General features: G+C 43.3%; 1 protein-coding gene and 1 long non-coding RNA gene across 12 annotated transcripts in view; both read left to right on the forward strand.

Moving 5' to 3' along the window:
* Positions 1 to 27397, forward strand: part of Fas3 (fasciclin 3) — a 557696-nt gene that overhangs the window by 78329 nt on the left and 451970 nt on the right. The window lies entirely within an intron of this gene.
* The window catches only part of LOC143208070 (uncharacterized), a 55146-nt gene continuing 51255 nt past the window's right edge, over positions 23507 to 27397 (forward strand). The window contains exon 1 of the long non-coding RNA XR_013008830.1: positions 23507 to 23568. This is a non-coding gene — a long non-coding RNA (uncharacterized LOC143208070). The remainder of the gene's footprint in view (positions 23569 to 27397) is intronic.

Raw genomic sequence — 27397 nt, forward strand, 5'->3', positions numbered from 1 at the left:
AACCGCGTGAGTCATTCTCATACATTATCGGTGTACTTCGTTCGTTTCACATGCCGAAAATATTCATCGACCCCCCTCCTCTTCTCCTTTACGCTTCGCCGGCCGGTCCATTTTTCTGCGACGACGCTGGGAACTGCGGAATCCTTCCCGGGAATCCGCCGCATTACTTAACCGGACTAATAAAGTCTCGGCTCGCGTATAAAGTGTGAAAAATTCTTGTCCCCTCGTACACTGTCCGTTATTTATCCTTCCATTCGCTTCTCACCGTGGAATATATTTTACAGCGCGCAATCTCGCCGAGCGCGTATACCGTGGCCGAAAATTATGCCACCGGTGTGATCAAGAAAACTCCATTTGCAAAATGAAGGGATACTTCTTCATCTGCACAATTTCAATAATTACAATAATAAAAGATCATATCATTACATTAAATAAACAGAGTTGACCTTCATATCTCCTTAACGTCTCCACCTGTAAAAAAATTAGTAACATTAGACTATTGAGCGCCTCGATACTGTATACATGCATATAAATCATAACACTTAAAACACACTTAAAAAAATATATAAATAGCTACTGATTTGCGTAAGAAATATAAGGTAGAAAACAATGATAATACTTCTTAAGGGAGTAGACTCCTTTTTCCAGGATTGCAAGGATTCGCGTTCTCATTTCTTGATAATACAAAATTGGGGTTTTTCGGTAGTCAAAAACACCAGAGTTGGGCAAAAAATGAATCAACGATTGACGAATAAATTTCTACTTCAAGCGTTAATCAGGAATGACGGTTAAATTTCTACTTCAGTCGTTAATTGCGATTAACGAATACATTCCTTTTAATTGTATCCGTCAATCGGATAATTGATTAATGGTGAATCAATGCTGAAATTTCGAAATGAAATACGGAATCAAAACTGTATGAATTCTGAAATAAATGTAGACCGAGTTTTTGTTTAGATATATTTCCGTCAATTCTCCATCTACGCTCTCTGTCTCTATCTCCCTCCTTATTACAATTTATTAGTCTCCGATTTTTCGATGATTTCTTCTTTTAATCAATGATTGACGATTGACTTCATCAATCGATTGAATCAATCGTCGATTTTTCGATGATTTCTTCTTTTAATCAATGATTGACGATTGACTTCATCAATCGATTGAATCAATCGTCGATTTTTCGATGATTTCTTCTTTTAATCGTCGATTTTTCGATGATTTATTCTTTTAATCAACGATTGACGATTAACTTCATCGATCGATTGAATCAATCGCCGATTTTTCAATGATTACCTTTTTAATCGTACACATTAATCAATTAATCTTGATTAAAATTTTAATGGATTAATGCCAAACTCTGAAAAACGCTAGATAAACGATCGATCTAGGGCGCTATCACCCTCAAAAGTCCTATTTTTTCGTTTACGAGGCGTAATTCGCATTTATTCGGAAGCATAAAGCTGCGCATGCAGCTATTTCCGTAAATAGCTACATGCTTCCGAATAATGCAAACCACGCCTCGTAAACGAAAAAATCGGACCTTTGAGGGCGATAGCGCCTTAGATCAATCTTTTATCTAGCGGTTTTGACTACTGAAAAACCCCATTTTTGTATTATCGAGAAATGAGAACGCGAATCCCGCACCCTTGCAATCCTGGAAACGAATCTACCGCCTTAATAAGCGCTCGATTTATGAACACCTCCACCATGGGAATTGGCTGAAGAACCGTTTACGGCGTCGGGGTGGCTGAATAATTCCCCGAGAACGTATAAACTGTTGCATATTTTACCGCACATAATTAACAGGCGAGGGGCCACGGGATAAGACAGTGACTAAACGACAAGGATCCGCGAAGATTTAGATCCCGCTGCTGAAGGTGTTCACTGGACAACGAAGGATGGGGACGGGGTTGGAAGTTGAACACGATGGATCAACGGAGGCAATGCTCTCTTTAGTAGGTACCCGAAGGGGGTTTGTCTGCACGGTCTCTGTGCGAAAGCAGGGCAACGGATGAGCGAACAAGAGAGCACGTAAGAACAGCTAGCGAAAGAGAAAGAGAGATAGAGACAGTGAGGGAGTGAGAGATAGAGGTGGGGAGGGGGAGAGAGAGGACAGTAAAGGCAAGCAGCAGGAGCGGTTGGCGGTTGATTTGCTTGGTTTGGCCCAGACAATGCTGAGATGATGGCTTTGTCTCGAGGTAACACCGTTCAAAGGCTTTCTGCTCCTTCCTTGTCTTCCTTGCGGATATATAGAACCGAACGTGTACGTGTATAATATATACAATATCTATATGTATATATGTATTGTAAGAGGTCATCGTCTGGGATCTCGTATCGCTAGATATGAATGAAGACTAGCTCGAATCGAGCGGATGTTTATCGATGGCGTGGTCGTGCGAGTTGCGTGTCCGAGAGATTTCTGAGAACTGGTGAGGAAATTTTTCGGTGACCGGTGGGCATGTGCACGTCAGGTTGAAAATGCCGTGAGAACGGAGTGCCGAGCGTGGGAATTTCATTTGAGCAGTCAACGTTCTTTGATCAAATGTTCATGTATAACACTGTCCAACACCAAATTTGTTTTCAATATACTGTTGGGTCCTTCTTATAGAGTTTTTTGCGCTGATGCCGAATCTGTCCTTAATTTTTCTCCTATACGCACAGTTTTTGAAAAACATGGCTTTGAAAAAAAAACAACATATTCTTCAACTTTAAAACAAATATTGTGATGTTATTATAAAAGATATTGAATTGTTCTTTACAGCAAAAGATTCTGTAGACTTTCCGGAATACAGTGATATCCAATATTAATACATTATGATTGTTTAAACATGTTTAAACAATGATTAAAGACGGAGAGACACCACTTCTACACCAATTTTTGAGGATATTTTTCAATTTATCTCAAAAAATTAGGGTCCAGCGGAAAATCGAACTACATATACCACGCGATAGAGAAGACTTGAAATTTGTTGGACAGTGTAATTTCCCTTTGTCAGCTGGCGATTCCTCCATGAGAGGCTAGAGTCAAAAAAGAGTTGCCAACGAGGAGAAATTATTCCGCCACTCTTCGCAATGTCTCTGAAAAGTTATTTTTCTCTTCTCGAGGTTAGAATTTCTTCTGGGATGCTTTAACCAGATAGATTCTGATTGATTGGAGTTTCTGTGGCTTCAATCTGAAGGAAAATACGAGCAAATGGTTCCTTGATCGGGGCTTTGACTTCCAGCGATCCATTCTATCGATTCCAGGTACACGTTACGCATTGGTCAGCCGGCTCGCCATTTGCGACGATCAATTAGCACCGTCTGGACACCGGGGTTGACATCGAAATAACGGTGAACGATCCATAAAATTTAGTAGCGCGGCGATACGTTGGGATTGGGAAACGAAGAGCTGGCTGTAAACGCGAAATAGCCGGATAACGGAACGGGATACGTGTGACCTGTAAAATGGTGATTCTTCCTGTAGTTGTAATCGAGGTTTCGTTCCATCACCGTTGCCAGTCCCGTGAATTTTGAATTAGTTTCATCAAATATTACTTCGTTCAAGACGAAATGGGCCACGTGGAATTTTTTATTGGTTGTCAAAATGGAGTGCGAATGTATGAATGAAAACTGAAAACTGCTAGAGTTTTCGGGGGTACGTCACTCAAGTGCCAGAATTATGTCTTAATAGTGTTGCAGTCGACGGTCTCGCTTCTCTAAAACCGAACACTTACTGATTGTGAGAGGTCGGGGTCGATTCTGAAACGAATAGAAGATGAGAAAGATTATGCACTGGAAATATATAATTCCACAAAGCAGCGGTCTGCAAACTCATTAGTCAAAAGAGCCAAATATCAGCAGTACATATAACAAATTAGAGTGTGACCAAAGCCGCAGTTTTCGACCACTGGCATAAAGAATGGAAAAACGAACAATATTTGCTGATCTTTCGTCATGCAGCTAACTAAGTAAATTATATCATACATTTGCATCTTCAGGAGTTAGATTTACAATCCTTACTTGTCCGGAGGATTTATTCGAGGACGATAATGGACCACAAAAAGCAAAAATGGAGTACACGGTAGAGGCTGGTAATATAAACAGTGAACTCTCGGCGATAAATCCAGCGAGGACAAAACACAGAGGCGGGGGGATGGAGCTGACAGAGAAAACAAACGCAAGAAAAATATGCATTATCGATTATAAAATCGTACTGTTACGTGGACTGGACAATTTTGTAATCCACCCAACGCTCCGAGAATTGACACACCGTTGCTAATATTGTTCGCGTAAATAAACGCGCGGAACGTGTAAACAGTCGGCGTGGGAGAAGGAGGGTTGCGATACGTAGGAGTCAATAAGCTTCTCTCGCGCGGAGTGCGAGTGCCGACTGTGTGTTTACATTCCGAGTAGCGGAAGCCTAAATTGTCCCCTCCAAGCAGAATCGGTACCAAGCCGGAAACTGTAGACTATGAATCGCGGGCCCGCAGCAGCCAGCAACAGAGAGGCAGCAACAGCACCAGTGGCATCAGCGTGGGACGGTAGTTGAGCGCTGGCCGAGGGAAAAGTAATAAACGTTTAGGCTGGCAGCGAATTAAAGAGTCATAACGATCGATTGGTTGCCGGTCGGTGGTGTATTCCGTGGAATTGAACGGGAAGCCGGTAAGCCGACGAGTTATTTGCATGTCTGAATGGCGGATGACGTGTTACGGTTCTCCGTCGAACGGCTCTCTCCGCAAGAGTTTATGCGGCCAGGACTCGCGGTGCTTTTTCAACGTCTGTGCTTTTACTGCGGCCGAGCGTCGCGCGGAAAAGTATTCGACGCGTGACGCCGGAAAATTCACGGTTCGTTGGCTTTTATTGTACGCTTTGATGGCGGACATGTCGAGCGCGCCGGCCTGATACCAGCTCCCGCCGAATTCCTTCTGTCGCCCCCTCTGTCCGATCGGTTAACTGTGAAATCGAATCGGCGAAAGGAGCATTTCCGACGCTCACAGCCGCCGGTTTACCTCGTTCGAGGCTCGTTCGCGCGTTAATCAAACTTTGCTTTGTTCTGAGACATCGGCTCGGTCGACGTTCCGTCATGTACGATCTTGCTCTCTGCTTTAGCACCTCTGCGAATTTTGAACAGAGTCTCGGTTTCTAAAAAAACACCTGGGAGCAGTAAAGCCACACCCACAGAGAGCCAAGTCGCGTGAGGCATTGGGTACGGCCGAAACATTGGCTGAGCAGCGCTGTAATGACTAGGCTCCTCCCCTTCGCTCGCTAGCTGGCCCGCGGGCCATGTAACAGCTCTTTCTTTCTTCTTCTTCTTCTAGTTGTATTCTGTAGTAATAGTCCCCACTCGATTTCGATCTTCCGATGGATCTAATTGTCAACGAACTAATTACATGTGTATACTCTGCCGCCTATGTCAGTTTGCCGGAAGTCGGCAGAACAATTTCGTCTTCTATGAAATCCAGGGATGAGCTGTCCGCGGTTTTATTGGCAATGTTGGGAAAGTATGAGAGGAATAGAACAGGGCGCACAGGATGCCATTGCGGGGCTAATAAAATTCTATTTCCTCCGTTAAAGGTCCGAATAAACTCAAGATTCGCAGCAGCTGTAAACGTATAAAGTACCGCAGTCTATTCATTACGAGTGCACCGACGGAAAATGTTCAGCTCCGCGCCGGCAGAATTACTTTGCAGCTACGTTATCCGGGACAACGATACAATGGCGAACAAAGAGCAGTACAATGTACCATGCAGGCAACCCAATTGATAAGGAACAATTAGCGGAACTCCATTCCGCGGCCGAATAAATTGGAAGAAGTGGAATCGGAGCGGGCGTACACACACCCTCTCGCAGGTGGGAGTGTAGCTGAGAGGATTTGCAGCGCACATGCAAACGGCGAGCCGTTCGCTGCGAAGTATCGCATTACGGTGCGCAATCTGTAGCCTTGGTCCACATTTACAACCTCTTTCCTACTCCTTCCACCCGTCCAACTGCACCGTGGCGTGGCGTGGGTGCCCCGGTGCGGCGCAGCCTTGCAGCAACGTGTACCGGGGTGCACGGATACTGCACACGCTGCGTGTTGCGCGCGATGCATTCGCACAGGCGCAGACACGCCAGCAAACCGGCCTGTAAACGCGGCCGCATCTCGCGCTCGACGCGCGGGCATTACTTTAATCGACATTACCTTTAACGACCGACTATCTTATCAGGCTTTAGTCATCGCGTTATCGCTCCGAAAACTTTTATCGACGCGCGATTATCCGCCCGGCAAAACGCTCAGTGAATTGCACCGCTCGAATTGATTCGAACGGTCCCGGGGAAACTATTCTCGTCAACAACGGCGCAAGATACAGTCACTGACAATTTAAAGTGGACACCCTTAAAAATCGCATAACTTTTTAGAAATTGGACCAAAGGACTTGAATTTTTTTAAGACGTTAGACCGGCTAGTTCGCTAGAGAATAAGTAAACAAAAATTTAATACGATTGCAATTGGTAGGAATTATACAAAATTTTTAAAAATAATGTTTTGTCAACTTTTTTATCTGGGCCTGTAACGATAATTTAAAAGATGCGTTTAATAGATTTCGGTAACTTATATGCATACTGAAAATTTCATCGAAATCGGTCTACGTTGCAATGAGCTACATACGTTTAAAGATGATCACGTAAGGGTGAAATGCCCTGGCAAGGCTGAAAATCTGCGACTTTCACCCTTAAGCTCTCATCTTTAAACGTATGTAGCTCATTGCAATGTAGACCGATTTCGATGAAATTTTCAGTATGCATATAAGTTACCGAAATCTATAAAACGCATTCTTTAAATTATCGTTACAGGCCCAGATAAAAAAGTTGACAAAACATCATTTTTAAAAATTTTGTATAATTCCTATCAATTGCAATCCTATTAAATTTTTATTTACTTATTCTCTAGCGAACTAGCCGGTCTAACGTCTTTAAAAAATTCAAGTCCTTTGGTCCAATTGCTAAAAAGTTATGCGATTTTTAAGGGTGTCTACTTTAAATTGTCAGTGACTGTATATATGAATAGTGTCGTCGCTCGAACGCTCTGTCGCATATTTTCCATCTTATTGTCGCTATCGCTTTTGTTCGGCCGCTGCGATTCTTCCCACGCCCCCCAGTCAATCGTTACTATTAAACGAGAATTTATAACGAAGTACCTGTTGATCGTCGGCGGCGGCGTCACCGAACCAGAGGTCCGCGATCGACGCCCGCCGCCGGGGTGAAGGAAGGCTTGTGTACACTCCTCGACGTTCTTAATTTCGTTAAAAGCCATAACCGACCCGGCACAAAGGACAGAGCCCGTCGTCCCCCGTCTCGCAAAAATTTCAAGCACCCGTCCCCCGGCGTGCAGTTAATTATCACGTTTTTTTCACGGCGTAACATCTCTCGCCTCGCCTCTCTGGCTACATTATCGAGTACTGAAGGAACCGTTACCAATCTTTCCGCTTTAATGGCCCGACGAAACGGCCGAATCTTTCTTATTGACTTGCTGCTTCAATACCTGCTCCTGTCTAGTCGAATCGCTCCGGCGAACTCTTTTTCCCCACCGCTAGTGCGATTATTCATGGACGGTTTCGGAATCGATGAGTTTACCGTACCGACGATCTTTATTTCGTGACGTGAAATGTTTCAATTCTTGAGTGACTGTTTTGATTCTACTTTGTTCGAATCCTATTTGTTATATTAGCGTTGCCCCTTCTATATATTTACGTCTCGCCAACGACGAAGCCGCGAAATTGCATCCGAAAAGATAGTCGCATAGCCATTTCCCGGAGAATCGACAACAATGGCGCAATAAAAGCGCATTATATGCTCCGGTCGCGCATGACCGACTAATTAATCCGCGTTGTCTTGTAATCTCGTCGGGTATCGCAGCGTTCTCATCAGCGTAGCCCACCGTGATTCACGGATACTTTGGGAGTGACTCCCCTTAGATTACCATCTCCCGCGTCAACGAGCCAAGATTTCTAATTAATCGGTTAATATAGCGCCTCCGGAAATGACCGAAGTTATCCCCGAGGGGTGAGGAGGACACGGAGGAGTAGATGGAGAGGGTGAAGCACGAGGGCTGGGCCTAACAGTCAGATCAGAGTATAGTCCCCAGACTGTCTGCAGACGGGCTGCTGCGTCACTCCCCTATATTACGCGTCGTTTCACGGTCGATCGTGCACTCTGAATTCGGCCGCCCTAATTTGACATCGCCGATATTTTCCGCTTTTGTCGGCCGCGCGAGAGGATGCATCGGCGACATATGTCCCGGCGACCCCCTGATTCCCCTGCAATTTATGTAAGTACACAGTGCGAACTGTCGCGCATCTGCCTCACTTCGCCTCGCCTCGCCTCGGCTCGCAGCGCACCGCCGTTGCTAATGTTGACAGAGGAGGCGTGAAATTGAACGGAAATCATTCGACGATCGCCGTGACGAAAGCCCCAATATTCCGCTGGAGGGTGCAGCCATTTTTTTTCGCCGCGAGATGGAATGGGCGTCGTCACCCGTATTAAATACTTGTTTCCCTGTTTGCACGACCCAAGTGGATGACATCCGAATTTCGGTTTGCTCCGGATTAGGGCGGCCGGAGAGTGCCTATCGCCAACAGACTATGCTGATCCCATCTTCTCTTTTCTCTCGCATAGGCCCACTCGCATATTGTTAGCGGCTCACGATCGGATTTTCTCGCAGGGAATCCTCATCCCCTCCAACGTACCCCGGTCTCTCGATGCAAATTTACGGAAAACATCGTCGCACGCGATGTTCTCTCCTGGTTTTTTTTCCCCGTTCGGTTCGCGACGAACAGCTATTCGTCACCCGGCGATACAACTCCGATATCACGAAGCCGTGCTCTCACAACAGTCTGAACAACAGTTGGACAACTCCGGCGCAGGGTGGCAAGGGTAGGCTGCTAAATCACAGGAGGCAACTGCTGGCACGCCCTTTTGCCCGTGGCACCTCGTACGATTCCGGGAACGACCTCCTTAACCCCCGCCATCCATATCGAGCTTAAAGCTGTTTAACGACGCCACTGCTTCGTAAATTGCAATTCTTTCCAGCCAGCAGCGGCGGTGTGTCGCCTCGAAGGGTTTGCGCCGCTGAAGCACCAGCCGACCGAGATGAGATTTCTCGTCGGGCGCTGTTGCCTTTGTGCGCACCCAACATACTCCTCCCCGGAAATTTCGGAATCCAGCCGTATAGTTCCGCGCACTTTGAACACCGGACGCTTTATCGTTAAACGTACTTGTTGCTTAACTAATAAATTCGCCGCGAGTCACTCTCCTTCGTCACAGTTTCTGAATAAACAACGGGAGTCAACCGTTTTCATAAAGCCGAATTTTTAGCACCAGCTAAACCATTTTTTCGATGCGATCCAGCACACTTCTGCGGTGTGTTAACAAAAATTCTATTACATTGTGTTCGACTGTATTGTTGATGATGTTACATTATGTTCGACTTATTGCATTTATTAAAAGCAAAGCCAAAATAGCAGTTATTCTAAAATTTTCTACGATAAAAATTATTAATAAAAAGTTGATTGTTATTGAATTTTTAGATAATGTACACAAAATATAAAGAAAAATGTTCGAAGAACAAAATGATTGAAAAATAACTGTTACAAATAACAGTTTATTAGTGTCCAAAAAGTTGGATCGTCCTCGATAACTGTTATCGATGAAGAAAAACTGTTTCGATCCTTTATAACAGGGATGGTCGAGCTTCTTCTCATTTCAGCAAACAAACAAGAGAAAAATGTTCGTTTATTATAATCCTTATTTGTAACCAAAAGGATTTTAGTCGATGAAATACTCATTATTCCTGATTAAAAGAAGAAATACATGTTCATTTAACTTGTGTTTCTTACAGTCGAACTGGAACGTTTCCATTTCGCAGAAAGACCGGCTGTGTAACGATGAATATCTCCGTAACGTCACTCAATATAACTCGAATCGATAAGTTAATTCCTGCTACAAAGAAAATTACAATAATAATCTTCTCCTACCTATCAAAAGCGCCTTAAATGCTCGATTCTGCAAATACCTGGAGGCATTACGGTGCAAATTGAAAAGTTCTGCACATCGTACTGCACAGATAAGGGTCAGATGATAATCTCGTTCTCATGCAGAGAGTGTTAAACATTTTATTTGATATGCCAGAGCCTCGGACTCGCGTCTTGGCGTGACACAGACCGATAACCACCGACCGAGAAAAGTCACGCATGCCTAATGGCGGCCGTAAAAGCGTTAACTCCGACGTGAGAATGGGAGAGAATATACTTGATGGTTTATTTAAATTTTTATACGTATCGCGCCGTCACGATTCTTTCCGAAGATTGCCTCGGACCCGTAAATTTTGCGACATCGTTAAGAGATACCGTTCGATGATCACGGATAGGATAGGACACGATAATTGTCCCCGAGTTAAATCGATCCGAAGTGTTCAATCTTTCGAATGGACCTAGCCGAACGGGGTCTCTTTAATCTCTTAACCGGTCACCCCAGCTTTCTCGCGCGGCGGTGTCGCGAGCGGGTCGGACGATTGTGAAATTCGCAAGCGTGACTGAAATCGAAGCGCGGAAACGGTTTACGATCAGCCGGCACCATTAAATCGAATCACTGTATTACGATTCCTCCAACTTCGCCGTAGTAATATTGATCTGCCGCCTCGGGCTCGGCCGTCGCCGAGGAATTTCGGTTTATTAACCACCGAACAATTTAATTGCGTCGTAGAATCGTATTCTCGTTACCCGCCAAATCCGATCGAAATAATTCAATGCTGCTCTCAAACAGATCCCGCTCTCCTAACACCAGCTGCAAAAATTTCTTTGAGATTCGTAGGATTTTCCTCAGTTTTTTATACTCGCCTTCTCATCGACTAAATCGCTTTACAATTTTTGAACATTTCAGGGACACTTCGGGTTTCAATAAACAGTCGTGCGTTCGCTTACCACCACATCCCAAATTCCGCTCGCTGTGATTTTCGTCGCGATGTTACACAAATTCCGCGCACGCGACGCGATTTAACACTGGATATTAAGTTTGACTGTTCGATGGAAAATTTCATCTCGCCGATACAGAGCCGCGTGAAACGACCGTAAACGCCGGATAACTGTTATAATCCCATTTATTATGACGCGGGAGCGTTTATGGCGTTGTTATTATCCATGTCCTCCACCTAGACGATTTGCCGATAGACCGCACATTAGCGATAGTGATTTGTTAATTGCTCTGTATATTATTCATCTATGTAGCGAGCCAGCGCATTAACTGGTTCTCTGTCACGCGGACTTGTTGTTTACGTTAATGTAATTTCTTTATTAATGCACTCGGCTGGACAGCCGCAAATTACAACTAATCGATACGCGGCCAGTATGCTCCTTCGCCATCCGTGCAGTTAATTAACCGACACGCACGATCAGAATTTCGCAATTATTTTTGAGTATTTGTTCGCTTATCATTTGTGGCATTCTGTGGTAAAAATAAATTTTAACAATCGCTGACTATTGGCATAATTCAACTCATTCAGCCGAGAGCACTACGTAAATTCTTTTGTGCCTGCACTGAGAAAAAAATCCTGTCGAAACAAAAAAATATATGTTGATTCAATAAGATGTACTATTGAATAGTGCCAATATCATATGAACTTATTTTAATATTTAATACTATTGAATTTCAATAGCAAAACTCATTTCCGCCAATCATATAAGCGAATAGCTTGACATCAATGTTTTAAAAAAAAATAAGACATGGCCTCAAACCAATTCCAGTATAAATCAATACATTTCTCAAATTTTTTTAACAACATATCTGATTGAAGGAAAAACAGAAATATTACGAATAATAATGTACGGTATTGAATCGAATAATATTTTCAATCATTTCATGATAGACAATTCAAATACATCACGATTTGCTTCTAAATTTCATACTATTGAAAAGAATACATTGATATTCATCGAAGTAAAAAAATTACAATAACACGCGTGTTCTTGAACTAACTGCTTTTTTTCTCAGTGTGCCAATGGCGTGCGGTTTTACTAAACATTCTATATAAATATTGTGCATGTGTTCGTATGATTTTTTTAATTTTGCTGACACAATCTTGATATATTTACATCCGCTTGCTAGAACGAGCACGACATTTCGAATATACAAATCTAGTATACATATTTCACATGGTAAACGGAGCAGATGTAAAGATTCGAGCAGAATCGTGCAGTCGGTGGTCAGTTTAAAACGCAAAGCCAGACATCACGGTGGTCCTAAGTGTGCCACTCGCATTCTTCGACAACAATCGGCCGTCCCGACGAAATATTTCGCTGGACACGAGCTGCATAACTGCGACGCGGCGGTTCTTTTTTCTTGGCGGTGCTCGTTCAATTAAAATTCGCGACGTCGCGGCGGCGCTATCGCTGTAAACGCGACGGCGAAAAAGTCTCGACTGGGCTCGCGACGAAATTGTAGCGGCGATAACCGGTGCTGGAACGGTTACTCCCGGCTCTCAGGAACTCGATAAACACGGCGCTCTCTGCGACGTGTAGAGAATTCGGGGACGTTCGGAACGAAGGCAGAACGCGCAGAGGCGGGCAACACGTTAAACGTCGAACTCCGCTCGGCCCCCGCGAATATGATGGATAACAGGTCCGGCGTTCGTGTTATGGATGAAACTAGAAGACTCACCCGGGGCGTAACATGAATTAGTAACTAGCTGCGACCGCGGTTAGTCGCACGAAAACCCGTGCAACGTGACACGAGGTCCCCACCCACGCGTTCTGGCTTGCTGTCTCTTTTTCCCTGACTTTCGTTCGCCTCTCGGTCTTGTTCGCTCGCTCGCTCGTCTCGCAGACACGGTGGCTGTTATTGAAATTTATATTAATGCCCCGGGTGAGCCCGTGGCCGAACGATTTTCGTAATTTTCGTCCGGAAGCGGACACGTGGCGCCTCCAAGGACGAGAGAAGACGAACGAGGCCAGGTCGCGTGCCCCGGGAGCCACCTCGCCATCGCCTAATGAAAAATGCGGGTCGCTGATGTAACCTTCTCTCCGGAGCGTGCGCCCCGAACGGAAATACGCAAACACAAGACGCGCGCGGGTCAATGTTATGACTAGCTGGGGAGTGAAATTGGACGAAGGGAAACGCACGCTCCGGGCGGAATTTTCGGAGTTTAACGTTCGGGATACACATTCTTCTTTTACATGGAGCCCGGAGTTTCGTCCTGGAGTACTACCGAGAATGTTACCGCACAGTTTCGGCCTCGTATATTGACCTTTTGCCTCGGAATATCGGGACGCACTTGCGACCAACGTTTTTCTACATCGTCCTTAAAATGTAGGGGAAGAGGTTGGGTTATGAGACGGGTTTTGTTTTTGGTCTGTAGCTTTTTGCTTGATGAAGATATCAAAGAGTTTTATATACCGTTGGAAAGGTGAAGGAAATACGCAACTTTCATATGTAAAAAGTTTCGTGATTTGATCAACAAGTAAAATTTTATGGCCAGTTTTCCGAGGATATGTTTTTTGGCTTCCTGAAAAAAGTGGTTGGGTTGTGAGACACTCGGAAAAATCAACTAAAAGTGGTAAAATATAAAGTAAAACATTATTTTGAAGACATTAAGTGTGACCAAGGGAGTTAAAAAGAATGGAGAAAAAAAACTCGAGGACTTCGAGTTTCCTCGACTAGTCCCTACAATGACTATAAATTCAAAAAATAAACCGAAACAAACGTTAAATGACAAATAACTCCTAATTCAAACACAAACAACGATATTTGACCGTTCACTAGTTCGTTTCTAGTACAAAAAACTAGTGTCTCACAACCCAACCACTATGGTGTCTCATAACCCACCCATGATGCCATTCCGAATGTGACAGAAAAAAAACAATGTTTTTGTCGTACATGCGTAAAACTCAATATTTCATCGTAAAATGTAAGGAAAACACTAAATGAAAATGCATCACACTCACCTTTTTCAATTGATTCACTCAACAAAATAATGTTTTTAAAAAAAGGAGTAAAAGTATCTTATATAAGCAACACGTCTATACACCTCGGTGCTAGCACAAAAACTAGCAGACGTCAAAACAAAAATTTGACAGCAGACAGATTAGAATTATCGCGATTGCGCGATGGATAAAAACGACTGTCTCACAACCCAACCTCTTCCCCTACATTTTCATCGCGGTTCGTTAGGTATGGGTTATTTTTAGCCTGGTCCATTTCACGGCTATTACCGGAGGTGTTTATCGAAATTTTGAAAAAATCGATTTTTCTTTCACTGTGGGTTTCCAAAGCCTCAGAAATGTCGATTTAGTTTCTACCCCTTTTCAGTTTTTCTGGGCGGAAAAGCCATTTGAATGAAGACAGGCATTTATATTTGAATTTATTTTATTGAATAGGAATCTGCTGCTGCGTCTGACCATGATCAGCTGAATCTACTTCTTGCGGACACAGTAGACTCCCATAACGCGATCAAAAAACGTATAATACGTGTCTTTTGTGGCAGTAAATGTATAAAACAATTTTATATTTGCATTTTATTTGGTTTTTATGATGATGGTCATAATTAGACTGCGGATTATATGCATTTATGATAAGAACGAGTAGGAGTAATTTAATGCAGCAAAAACATTAGAAGAATTTAGAGGTACCATTATATTATTTTTAATCTATTAAGTATACAGTATACATACATATAAAGAAAGAAATTAAATTTTGATTTCACCCCAGTTCCTTGCGATTCAGATGGAAAGTTTCTATTTTGCATAAAGATCCGTAGTCTAGTCATAATAAATATTAGGTTGTAAAGAAAGAAATGCAGGATTTAAATCAATGTTTTTAAAGTGTTATAACTCACATAAAAAACATTTTATTAAAATAGTTTTAACAACAATAATATGAAAATTAATTTTATGGAAAATTTGATATTGTTTAACAGTAACATTAAATTATTATGAGAATTGATTTTAATATTATTGAGGGGAATAGTATTAAAATTAACTTTACAGAGAATTCAATATTATTAAAAAATATGAAGCTGTGCATTCGTTGACACTTCCTTCGCGCCATACTTCGTTGATATTCCGAGTCGCTTGAGCGGCATTTCGGCCTAGTTTGAATTCGTAGAAGGAATTAATGCGAAAATCGCGTTTTGGCATCCTGAAATGAAAGCCAAATAATTTAATAACAATTTGAATAAAATTAAATATCGAAAGCATAATTAATAAAATGACATATAACAAGGAACAAAAATCCTGTACTTCGTTTTTTACAACCTAATATGTAATAATAATAACTTGACAAATTGTAACAGAAAAAATCTGAAGTCCCTCATCTTGACGGGCTCGGTAGCTGCCAAATAATTTGAACAAAATTGAATATCAAAAGCATAATTATTAAAACGACATACAACTCATGAAATTAAGGTACATATTTATTGGTATAAAATTGCAATTAAAACAAAGGAACAAAAATTCTGCATTTCTTTTTAGAACCTAATAATAATAACTTGACAAATTGTAACAGAAATAAATCTGAAGTCCCTCATCTTGACGGGCTCGATAGCTGCCGCGTTCAGGAAGTGTACACTAGGGTGTGCGAGTGTTGAAAGAATTAAGGGGGTAATTTCCCGAAACGTCGCTCGACCTGCGGTAGGAGTGACCGGAATAGCAAGTGGTTAAAATGAACGAAACACCCGGTATCTCCGTTACACGTCGTTCCAGCAGCCACTCGGTTATTAATTCGACCTTGTTGACATTCACCAGGCGGTCGTACGATATTAAGTTGGCACGCGGCAGAAACAAGGCGGGAGCCTATTTCCAACGTGCCGCCATTACTCGAGCTTTTGTTTCCCGGTGGCGGTGTGTAACGATTGCACGTCCGCGGATAACAGGTTTTGTCGTGGTCTGTCTTCGCGGTGCTGCTACTAAACAGAAACAATTTTTGCGACCGACGGGAACAGCTCCCGCCGGCTGTGAAGCTCGCTCCCCGTTGCAAAAAGCGCCGAGTAGAGAGATGACGCGCGCATGGGGCCAAGGACGATTTTTCAATCTGTCTGTAAAGACGCGGCCCCGCCGCGATAAGAATCGCAATTCCGCTCCTGGTCGATGTAACGTTTCGGAGCTGATTAAATTGCCCCGGAGTCAGAACGATGTTGCGGGGCCAGCTACGTTTCGTGGATAACAATCTTTGCGCGCCGGGATTCTGATCGAAACTCCGTAAACACGCCGGGAATTGCGGGACGAGCAATTCGTCGGCCCGTCCGCTAATTTCGCATGCGGAGAACACTTTGTTCCTCGCAACTAACATCGTTTCTTAGTTCAGAAATAATTTTGTTCATTTGCGTGACTTCCAGTCAAAAAGGCATTTTTAGCAAACCTTCGGTTTGGCCATGTTCATTATTGATCCATGTCCTCTGCGCGGCATAAGCGACGTATCTTGTACACATCATTTTTTCTACAAGTCTCTTCTTCTTTTTATTTTATAGGCATCGTTGGATAATGTAGCTCCTCTAAAATTTAGGATAAAAATCTGTTGCTCGGCGTTTTATGTAGCCATGTCGCTTACAGATAAGTGAAATCAACTGAATAATGCTAAACAGTCTGGTTTGCTTTTCATTGTGGAAATGAAAAGGCCGATTTTATCGAGCAGCTCTGCCGATGAACACGCAGTTTAAGTAAAAGGAAACGTCAATCGGAAAGGACCTTCGTGACAACGTCCGACCGCATGTTTCGTAAATGACTCTGTAGGAATCGAATGAACCGGGCCACGAGACTTTACTTCGCGCAGCTTATTTCCCAGACCACTCTCCAATCGATTACTACCTTTTTAAACGCCTCGACAAGCTCGTACGAAAGAAGATTTTCAATTACGACAGAAGCATCTTCGGAAACGCCTTCGAAGATTTTGCTGTAGCTTTCCAGTATTCGATCGGAACGGATGGACTTGTTTATTGTCGATGAAGACGTGTATAGACGGCTCTTATTTCCGTTTACGAGTTTACGTTCAGCTCGAACAGATTAAATCGATACCGCAATTATTATTCCCGATAATCGTTACGGCGAATCGAACGAAACGGTTTCCGTAAAATATTTTTATTGTCGATACGCGGTATCGAATGATCTATTTTCGAATTTTCGGCGCAACGGCGTACGCTTCTATTGACCAGAACGGCCGAAATTTGATTCCTATCGAAAATTGAAAACTCTCTCCGCGGTAGGCGGACGTGCAATCTTTATGGAGATAGAAACCATGGACGGGATAAAACGGCAAACTGTAACGCGGAATTTGTCCGCCCTATTCCCGACGTACTTCAAATCGCTATATGGTATTGACGTTTCTATTAATATATTCGCTTATGCCCTGTGGCGTTTACCTTCGAGCTATTTGCGTACGACGTGTTGAAATAACGTCTGCAGTTTCGCTGAAAGCGTCATATTTGTCAATTTCCTCCGACAGCGCGAGCAATTGCGCGTGTGAAGAACTATTTCCATCCGAACACACATCGCCGACTAATCGTGTTTTCACTCGAGAATTACATTAAGGCGGTGGGACCATTAAAATTACCCGTTTGTAACAATATTTTTTTTATGGAACGGTAGGATAAAGTGCTCAAGTATGAACCATTTTTTGTTAATATCGTTTTTTGATTATTTTAGAATGCTTTGTCGAGCAAAAAATTACCAGTTGCAGATGTATTTCCTCCCTATAAGATTCTGGGGTCAAGTATGTTCAAAAATTAATAGAGCTTGGGAAAAATATCTTTTTCTGTGGTGTGCCATTTGCAGGTTCCAGCGAAAGGGGTTCTTAATATGGTATGAGTCCCTAATATGACACCTAGTACCAGAGATGGGCAAAATTTTTATTTTAATAAAAATTCCGGGTACTGAATAAAAGATACAAAATTTTTATTCTTTATTCGGGGGCTTGAATAAAAAAGTAACTATTATTCAAAAATTATTAGAATAATTTTTTATTCACCGAGAATTTATTCAAGCTTAGAATAAAATTTTTATTCTTTATTCTTATTCTTTATTCTTATTCTTTTTTCTCGAAAATGAATAAATCCATGAATACTTTCGGCCAGCTCGAGGCTACAATGAACACGACCGACACCCGAGGGTCGAGCCCTGAGGCCTGAGCCCAGAACACAATAGTAGTGCAATAAACACGGCCCGACAATCCCCCGGCGAGGCAGGTAGCTCGGCATGAAACCGCTAAGGAGCGAATGGTGAACTTATTTATTTTCCGTGCTACCCGCACGAAAGTCACACGAGCCAATTCGTGGCGTTCTGCCGATTAAGAAAAGCCTAAACTCGACGGAATTAGGACCGTTTCTAGTGGTTTTATTCATTAAAGTATGCTCGAAATTTTTATTCTAATAATTCTCTGGCCTTCACCGCGCTAGCGCGACGAAGCGACGGGGACTTGGGACGCCTTGGCCAAGTGGTGCAATAAACACGGCCCGACAATCCCCCGGCGAGGCAGGTAGCTCGGCATGAAACCGCTAAGGAGCGAATGGTGAACTTATTTATTTTCCGTGCTACCCGCACGAAAGTCACACGAGCCAATTCGTGGCGTTCTGCCGATTAAGAAAAGCCTAAACCCGACGGAATTAGGACCGTTTCTAGTGGTTTTATTAATTAAAGTATGCTCGAAATTTTTATCCTAATAACTTTCTGCCCATCACCGTGATTGTCACCGGGATTGTCGGGCCGTGTTTATTGCACCACTTGGCCAAGGCGTCCCAAGTCCCCGTCGCTTCGTCGCGCTAGCGCGGTGATGGCCAGAGAATTATTAGAATAAAAATTTGGAGCATACTTTAATGAATAAAACCACTAGAAACGGTCCTAATTCCGTCGAGTTTAGGCTTTTCTTAATCGGCAGAACGCCACGAATTGGCTCGTGTGACTTTCGTGAGGGTAGCACGGAAAATAAATAAGTTCACCATTCGCTCCTTAGCGGTTTCATGCCGAGCTACCTGCCTCGCCGGGGGATTGTCGGGCCGTGTTTATTGCACCACTTGGCCAAGGCGTCCCAAGTCCCCGTCGCTTCGTCGCGCTAGCGCGGTGATGGCCAGAGAATTATTAGAATAAAAATTTCGAGCATACTTTAATGAATAAAACCACTAGAAACGGTCCTAATTCCGTCGAGTTTAGGCTTTTCTTAATCGGCAGAACGCCACGAATTGGCTCGTGTGACTTTCGTGAGGGTAGCACGGAAAATAAATAAGTTCACCATTCGCTCCTTAGCGGTTTCATGCCGAGCTACCTGCCTCGCCGGGGGATTGTCGGGCCGTGTTTATTGCACCACTTGGCCAAGGCGTCCCAAGTCCCCGTCGCTTCGTCGCGCTAGCGCGGTGATGGCCAGAGAATTATTAGAATAAAAATTTCGAGCATACTTTAATGAATAAAACCACTAAAAACGGTCCTAATTCCGTCGAGTTTAGGCTTTTCTTAATCGGCAGAACGCCACGAATTGGCTCGTGTGACTTTCGTGAGGGTAGCACGGAAAATAAATAAGTTCACCATTCGCTCCTTAGCGGTTTCATGCCGAGCTACCTGCCTCGCCGGGGGATTGTCGGGCCGTGTTTATTGCACCACTTGGCCAAGGCGTCCCAAGTCCCCGTCGCTTCGTCGCGCTAGCGCGGTGATGGCCAGAGAATTATTAGAATAAAAATTTCGAGCATACTTTAATGAATAAAACCACTAGAAACGGTCCTAATTCCGTCGAGTTTAGGCTTTTCTTAATCGGCAGAACGCCACGAATTGGCTCGTGTGACTTTCGTGAGGGTAGCACGGAAAATAAATAAGTTCACCATTCGCTCCTTAGCGGTTTCATGCCGAGCTACCTGCCTCGCCGGGGGATTGTCGGGCCGTGTTTATTGCACCACTTGGCCAAGGCGTCCCAAGTCCCCGTCGCTTCGTCGCGCTAGCGCGGTGATGGCCAGAAAATTATTAGAATAAAAATTTCGAGCATACTTTAATTAATAAAACCACTAGAGGCGGTCCTAATTCCGTCGAGTTTAGGCTTTTCTTAATCGGCAGAACGCCACGAATTGGCTCGTGTGACTTTCGTGAGGGTAGCACGGAAAATAAATAAGTTCACCATTCGCTCCTTAGCGGTTTCATGCCGAGCTACCTGCCTCGCCGGGGGATTGTCGGGCCGTGTTTATTGCACCACTTGGCCAAGGCGTCCCAAGTCCCCGTCGCTTCGTCGCGCTAGCGCGGTGATGGCCAGAGAATTATTAGAATAAAAATTTCGAGCATACTTTAATGAATAAAACCACTAGAAACGGTCCTAATTCCGTCGGGTTTAGGCTTTTCTTAATCGGCAGAACGCCACGAATTGGCTCGTGTGACTTTCGTGCGGGTAGCACGGAAAATAAATAAGTTCACCATTCGCTCCTTAGCGGTTTCATGCCGAGCTACCTGCCTCGCCGGGGGATTGTCGGGCCGTGTTTATTGCACCACTTGGCCAAGGCGTCCCAAGTCCCCGTCGCTTCGTCGCGCTAGCGCGGTGAAGGCCAGAGAATTATTAGAATAAAAATTTCGAGCATACTTTAATGAATAAAACCACTAGAAACGGTCCTAATTCCGTCGAGTTTAGGCTTTTCTTAATCGGCAGAACGCCACGAATTGGCTCGTGTGACTTTCGTGCGGGTAGCACGGAAAATAAATAAGTTCACCATTCGCTCCTTAGCGGTTTCATGCCGAGCTACCTGCCTCGCCGGGGGATTGTCGGGCCGTGTTTATTGCACCACTTGGCCAAGGCGTCCCAAGTCCCCGTCGCTTCGTCGCGCTAGCGCGGTGAAGGCCAGAGAATTATTAGAATAAAAATTTCGAGCATACTTTAATGAATAAAACCACTAGAAACGGTCCTAATTCCGTCGAGTTTAGGCTTTTCTTAATCGGCAGAACGCCACGAATTGGCTCGTGTGACTTTCGTGAGGGTAGCACGGAAAATAAATAAGTTCACCATTCGCTCCTTAGCGGTTTCATGCCGAGCTACCTGCCTCGCCGGGGGATTGTCGGGCCGTGTTTATTGCACCACTTGGCCAAGGCGTCCCAAGTCCCCGTCGCTTCGTCGCGCTAGCGCGGTGAAGGCCAGAGAATTATTAGAATAAAAATTTCGAGCATACTTTAATGAATAAAACCACTAGAAACGGTCCTAATTCCGTCGAGTTTAGGCTTTTCTTAATCGGCAGAACGCCACGAATTGGCTCGTGTGACTTTCGTGAGGGTAGCACGGAAAATAAATAAGTTCACCATTCGCTCCTTAGCGGTTTCATGCCGAGCTACCTGCCTCGCCGGGGGATTGTCGGGCCGTGTTTATTGCACCACTTGGCCAAGGCGTCCCAAGTCCCCGTCGCTTCGTCGCGCTAGCGCGGTGATGGCCAGAGAATTATTAGAATAAAAATTTCGAGCATACTTTAATGAATAAAACCACTAGAAACGGTCCTAATTCCGTCGAGTTTAGGCTTTTCTTAATCGGCAGAACGCCACGAATTGGCTTGTGTGACTTTCGTGAGGGTAGCACGGAAAATAAATAAGTTCACCATTCGCTCCTTAGCGGTTTCATGCCGAGCTACCTGGCTCGCCGGGGGATTGTCGGGCCGTGTTTATTGCACTACTATTGTGTTCTGGGCTCAGGCCTCAGGGCTCGACCCTCGGGCGTCGGTCGTGTTCATTGTAGCCTCGAGCTGGCCGAAAGTATTCATGGATTTATTCATTTTCGAGAAAAAAGAATAAGAATAAAGAATAAGAATAAAGAATAAAAATTTTATTCTATGCTTGAATAAATTCTCGGTGAATAAAAAATTATTCTAATAATTTTTGAATAATAGTTACTTTTTTATTCAAGCCCTCGAATAAAGAATAATAGTTATTTATCTTTTATTCAAAAATTTATTGAATAATTTTTTATTTGAATACTGCCCATCTCTGCCTAGTACCATATCCGGCACCCACACCAAGAATGTCAACAGCTATACCCATATCAAACATTAATATAAATAAACTGAAACTACAGATATGTTCAAACATTTCAATATCACTTACCTTCGTCGAAAAAGATACAATCGAAAATCTAACCACAAAAATATTCAACACGTGGAGACACAACTGACGGAGGATCGATACTAAAATCTATGTATAGAATGGTACGAATGCACTGCACACTGTTGAGTAAACATAATAAACTATTGTTTGAGGATTTTCTCACTAGAGTGCGACTTCTCTTTTACAAAATATAAGGTAGTGTCATAATAGGGGACTATACCATATTTGGGCACTTTACCCTATGGTTTTTTATTTACATTCTGGTAATGTGTGTCAAGACGACTACAACAATGCATTATAAAGGTCATTTAAGGACTTTCTCATAAGTATCGACGCATCCACCTATAAAAAATTAATAACATCAGATTATGGGCGCCTCGATAATTAGGTTTTGTCTGATGCATTTTCTTCCATCTTCAAAAACAAGCTTATTCAGATGACCTGTTTATAACGCCCCACCCTGTACAATAAAAAATCCATCGAATTAAGGATTAACGCTTTGCTGAAGTTTCAGTTGGCCGAACGTTCCATTCGCTCGTGCCAGGATTTTTATTCGCGATCAAATTTCGGGGGACAAGTTTACCACAATGCAGAGCTGTGGTTCACGAATTTCGTTTTACTGTTCGAATTTAAAATTTACCGTGTTCCAACGAGCAATTCCTCCAGGTCGCCGCGATTCCGCGGCGGAACGACTGGTTTTATTCCATCCGCGAGTCCGAAGAGTATCGGGCCGGTCTCGCTCGGATAATTTCCATTCGGTTAAACCTACTTATGCCGGGCGAGGGGTTTCAGTATTTTGAAAATCTCTCGTAGCCGGCGAAGCGTGGGCGAGCGTACCGGTATCTACCGAAACCGCTGTATTACGCTCGGCGTGGATGCAATTCGCCCTGTGCTATTGAACCTCTATATGCTCCGCGTAATCTGAAGTCAGCGATGTAGTGCCCCTTCCCCGAAGGCACGGAAAATACCGAATACGCGAAGAAAGCTTTCGCTGCGCTGTGCTTGAAATTGCGGTAATGCTATTACAAAGGATCAAGGCGGACCTGTGTGCCCCGTTTATACCTGAATTTCGTCAAGTTTCCGCGATTTAAATCTAGTTTGATCTGAAATTACTCCGCCAACCTTTGGATCGTCCAAATGCGGTTTAAATCAGGCTGTGCAGCAGCCTCGAAGGTCCTCGTCCTTGCGACCGTTTACACGATCGATACACAGGCTCCTTCGCCGACGATGATTGCCTCGGTTCGTACAGCTGCGACCAATATGTATCTACAGCAGTCCATTTCTTTCCGCAGCTCCTTTAAAATACAATCTTTTGAATATTTCAATACAAATGAAACTTGGTAATTCTGTAACTAATTAAATGTGTAATTTAATAATGTATACAGTAATGAATGAATATTTTTGTTTCCAGGTAAGGGTCTCCTGCGATTATTCGCGTACGGTGATTCGAAGGGTCTCTGCGGAGTTTCGTGCTGTCTCCAACTGTTCTACGAAGAACTTCGTAAATAATATGAAGGCACAATTGGTAAATTCTTTTTTTTTTTTCATTTACTACAAGTTAGTCAGTTCTTTACATTATTAAAGATAGTCCTGTATTTTAGAAAAATGTCAGAAAATGATAATTGACCTACCTGTTTCTGCTTTCTCGAAACTATTTAACTATCTTGTGCAAAGGGTTAACCATCGATTAGTAAATATTATTAGAGTCGGTAGGAATCCCCAGCAAGAATAGTTTCAACCGAGTCTGACACTTTGAAACCATGTACGAACAAGGTGAAGACGAAACCCCGACGAATTTCAAGATGAAATTGAATTTTAAGGATAGTTTTCAGACTCATTCGTCGAGGAGTTGTATTCGGTATGAAATCGTCGTTTTCTTATTCCCCGGTAGCCGGCTGCATTATTCCAATCAACAAGGGTCGTGCAGTTGAACGCCCGTGCAGCGATATAAGTTGCCGCGACTTTTCCTGAATATCGGTTTTTCGGATATCCCGGTCGGAAAACACGAAGCAGAACAAACGAGACCGCCGCGAAAGTGCGGTGATAATGCATTCATGAATGGGTCCGAATTCTGCAAGAAACCGCGTTGCCGTGATTCGAGGCGTATAGTACTCGCGCCGTGCGAAAAGGACGTCGTTAGTATTCTCGCCGTGCTATCCCGGCTACTGTTCGCACAGCTGGCGGCCACGACGGTAGTCTTGGCAGACGTATGGCAGCTTTCTAAGGCTGTTACCCGACCAATTCTCAGAAATATTTTCTACTACGCGCGTAAAATCAGTGAATTCCCCGCCGAGCTTTTCCGATACGTAACCCCACGAATGCACACGCGGCTTGACAACGGCCTAGGCGTCGTCGTGTGTCGTTCACGAACCCTTTTCCACCCCCATCACGCACACGCCGCATTCTTTTCCCCGGAATTCGCTGCTTTGTTCCGCTTTAGCACTTCCAAGCCAACTGACGCGACCGGCTCCGAACGGGAATCCCCCCGGATATCGCCGAAACGGTGAAAAATATTAGACAGGTTATATCGGACTGAATTCCTGCCACGTGTATCTTTCTTTGCTTTCCCCGATCGAACGCCGCGCGCTGACTTTCTCCCGGGGTGAGTTAGCTCGACGCGCCGGATGAATTACGGGCATCCATAAATAAACTCGAAATATGAAAATTCAAGAATTCATGATTATTCGTCAGCAAATTACGCTGTTCATCAAATTTCAACTTTTTTTTATTTGTTCTAATTACTGTTGCGTGGTTCTTGTAGAGATTCTGCGCTGATTCCGAATCTGTCCTTAATTTTGAAAAAAAACCATATTTTTTAACTATAAACAAATGTCGTGATGTTACCATAAAAAGTATTGAATTGTTCTTTATAGCAAAAGATTTTGTGGACTTTCCCGAATACAGTGATATGCAATATTCATACATTATGATTGTTTAAAACATGTTTAAACAACGGACGTTTAAACGACGGAGACACACCACTTTTGCACCAATTTTTGAGGATATTTTTCAATTTATCTCAAAAAACAAGGGTCCAGCGGAGAATCGAACTATACCACGCGATTGAGCAGACTTTTATCTTGAGAAACCACCGTTTCAAGTTTGGAACGTCGACGTTTTTTTCGAACCAGAAAGCAAAATATCTTCGCCCGACATGAGTTACCGCCAGTGGCGCTCTCACCATTAGAACGGGCATTCGCCGAGCTGTATCCCGTGGCCAAATTTGGTGTTGTACAGTGTTATAGTTAAGAATATGCTCTTGTAGAATCAGTAAAAAGTAACGATGTCGAGAGGCTAATTTCGGTGTCATTTGAGATCAAAATTGGTAATTTGCTATCGAGTGTAGTTATGGAGTGAAGAATACATGTTCTAATAATTTCGGTGTTTTAAGGTGAGATAGAGCCCAATTTTTTTAAATCAAGCAATGAACTTTAATGAATAAGATATAAGACCTTTTTGTTCGATGATCTTTTGCCAAAAAGAATAAATAAGAAAATATTTCATTGATTAAAGTTCATCCCTTGAATAAAGAAATCCGGTTTTCTTGCCAACCCGATAATAGTAGCAGTTGATGAATTTAATTTGTCCCATAATAATAGTAGCAAAAGAATTATTAACAAAAAACTAGATTACATGAAACAATAAATTAAAGATACTACTCCTAATTTTTATTTTGACTGTTCAGATAGTTTCTCTCTCTCTGGATTTTTCAATAATTTCGTTACTGTATTTTAAACTTGTAGGCAGGATCTCTTGGCTGCGTTTTTTGCCATCGTTCCCAAGAGCCATCGTTCTTCATTGCTTCCAGCATAACTTGTTTCTTTTCATCTTATTTTTACAATGGGTTGGCATTCAACCGAAATAAAACGATTGATTTCGATCAGCGGATGAAATTAGGAACATATTTATAATTCGTAATAATTAGGTTAACCTAAAAATTGGAAGATGTGTGAAAACAAATGATAGATGTCATGAAACATTGATTTTTATTCGCAATTTTGCGCTGCAGCATAACTTACAGCTGCATTTGCCAATAATTCCCGTTTAAATATTCACTTGCTACTATTATTATGGGACAGAGGGAGTATATCAACGAAATTAATATGGCTTGTTCGTCTAGTGGTAAATGAAGGATTACACGCCGTGGTATTTAGAAGATTTTGTAATATTTAGTTACAGTGTGAAGTTTTCTGTTGCCTTTCGGGATTTGCGACTATCGCTCTTCAGAAACGTAGACTTAAGGAGATTTCCCATCGATTTTCTTCGGAGCTGTTTTCCCCATTGTTTTCCGCGTCGAAGTACGCGAGAATTAGTTTCGCAGTACACTGTGGCCTTACAATTACGGGAATGATCAACGCGCTACGATCGGGGATGAAACGGAACAATGAGGAAATCAGCATTGTTCGAGAAACAGGTTATTGACACGATGCCACTGGATGTTCCCTTTGTCACCGGGTGTAGCCAGTTAATTATATGGAGCGGAGTTATTTAATTAGCGGTCGCCGGCGTTGGCATCGGTTTAATCACCGAGATCAATGGACGGAATAGGGGTTAAACCGGCTGAAAGCCACGCAAGTTCGACTTTAATAAAAGTGCGGTCTGCATCGATTTCCGTAAAATTGGAGCGATTTATTCTTGCTCTAACCAGATTCCCAGCCGATGTATCTGCTCTCATATTGGCCCTCGGACCCGGACGATGTTGATCGATATTCAATTTGTGTTCGCCAAGAAAATATACGTCCGCCCGGATATTGAAACTTTCTAATTCCCGCGTGACAAACTGTCGGCGCGGGGATTATATTCGCGCGTGTCTCGTTAAATTTTAACACAGCCATGATTCTCCGCTCGACTACGAAATCATTCGAAACGTTGCGGAATATTCACGCACGATGGATCGAGTAAACTCGTCTTTGCCGTGGAGATCGTTACTTTCAGACGTCAAATCGTATGTGCAAAATAGGATAACCGATTCCGGATCGGAGTGAGATCGAAATCAAGAGGAAAACTCGAGTTGCGTCAGAGTATAGAGATATTGTGAAATGTTGTTCCAACGTAACATTTCCATCTCCTGAATTCTGTGCGATTTCCTTCCCATGAATGACGACCCTATCGTGAATAACATCATCAAACAAAAGTACATACTTTATTCTATGATCAAGACGGTGCAGAAAATCTTGTTCTGACATTTCGATTCAAGAGTTCACGCTCGGATCTCGAAGATCTGCGATTTCCAGCGATCGAGCGTGATCTACATTCCCAGGAGAATGTTAGTCAGCTGAACAGCGATCCCCGGCATGTTAACCAATGAGGATAACGAGATCGAATCGATTCGGAGCTGTCACCGAGTGACGAAT

Source organism: Lasioglossum baleicum, chromosome 4 (genome assembly GCF_051020765.1).
Source record: "Lasioglossum baleicum chromosome 4, iyLasBale1, whole genome shotgun sequence".
Classification (NCBI taxonomy): domain Eukaryota; kingdom Metazoa; phylum Arthropoda; class Insecta; order Hymenoptera; family Halictidae; genus Lasioglossum; species Lasioglossum baleicum.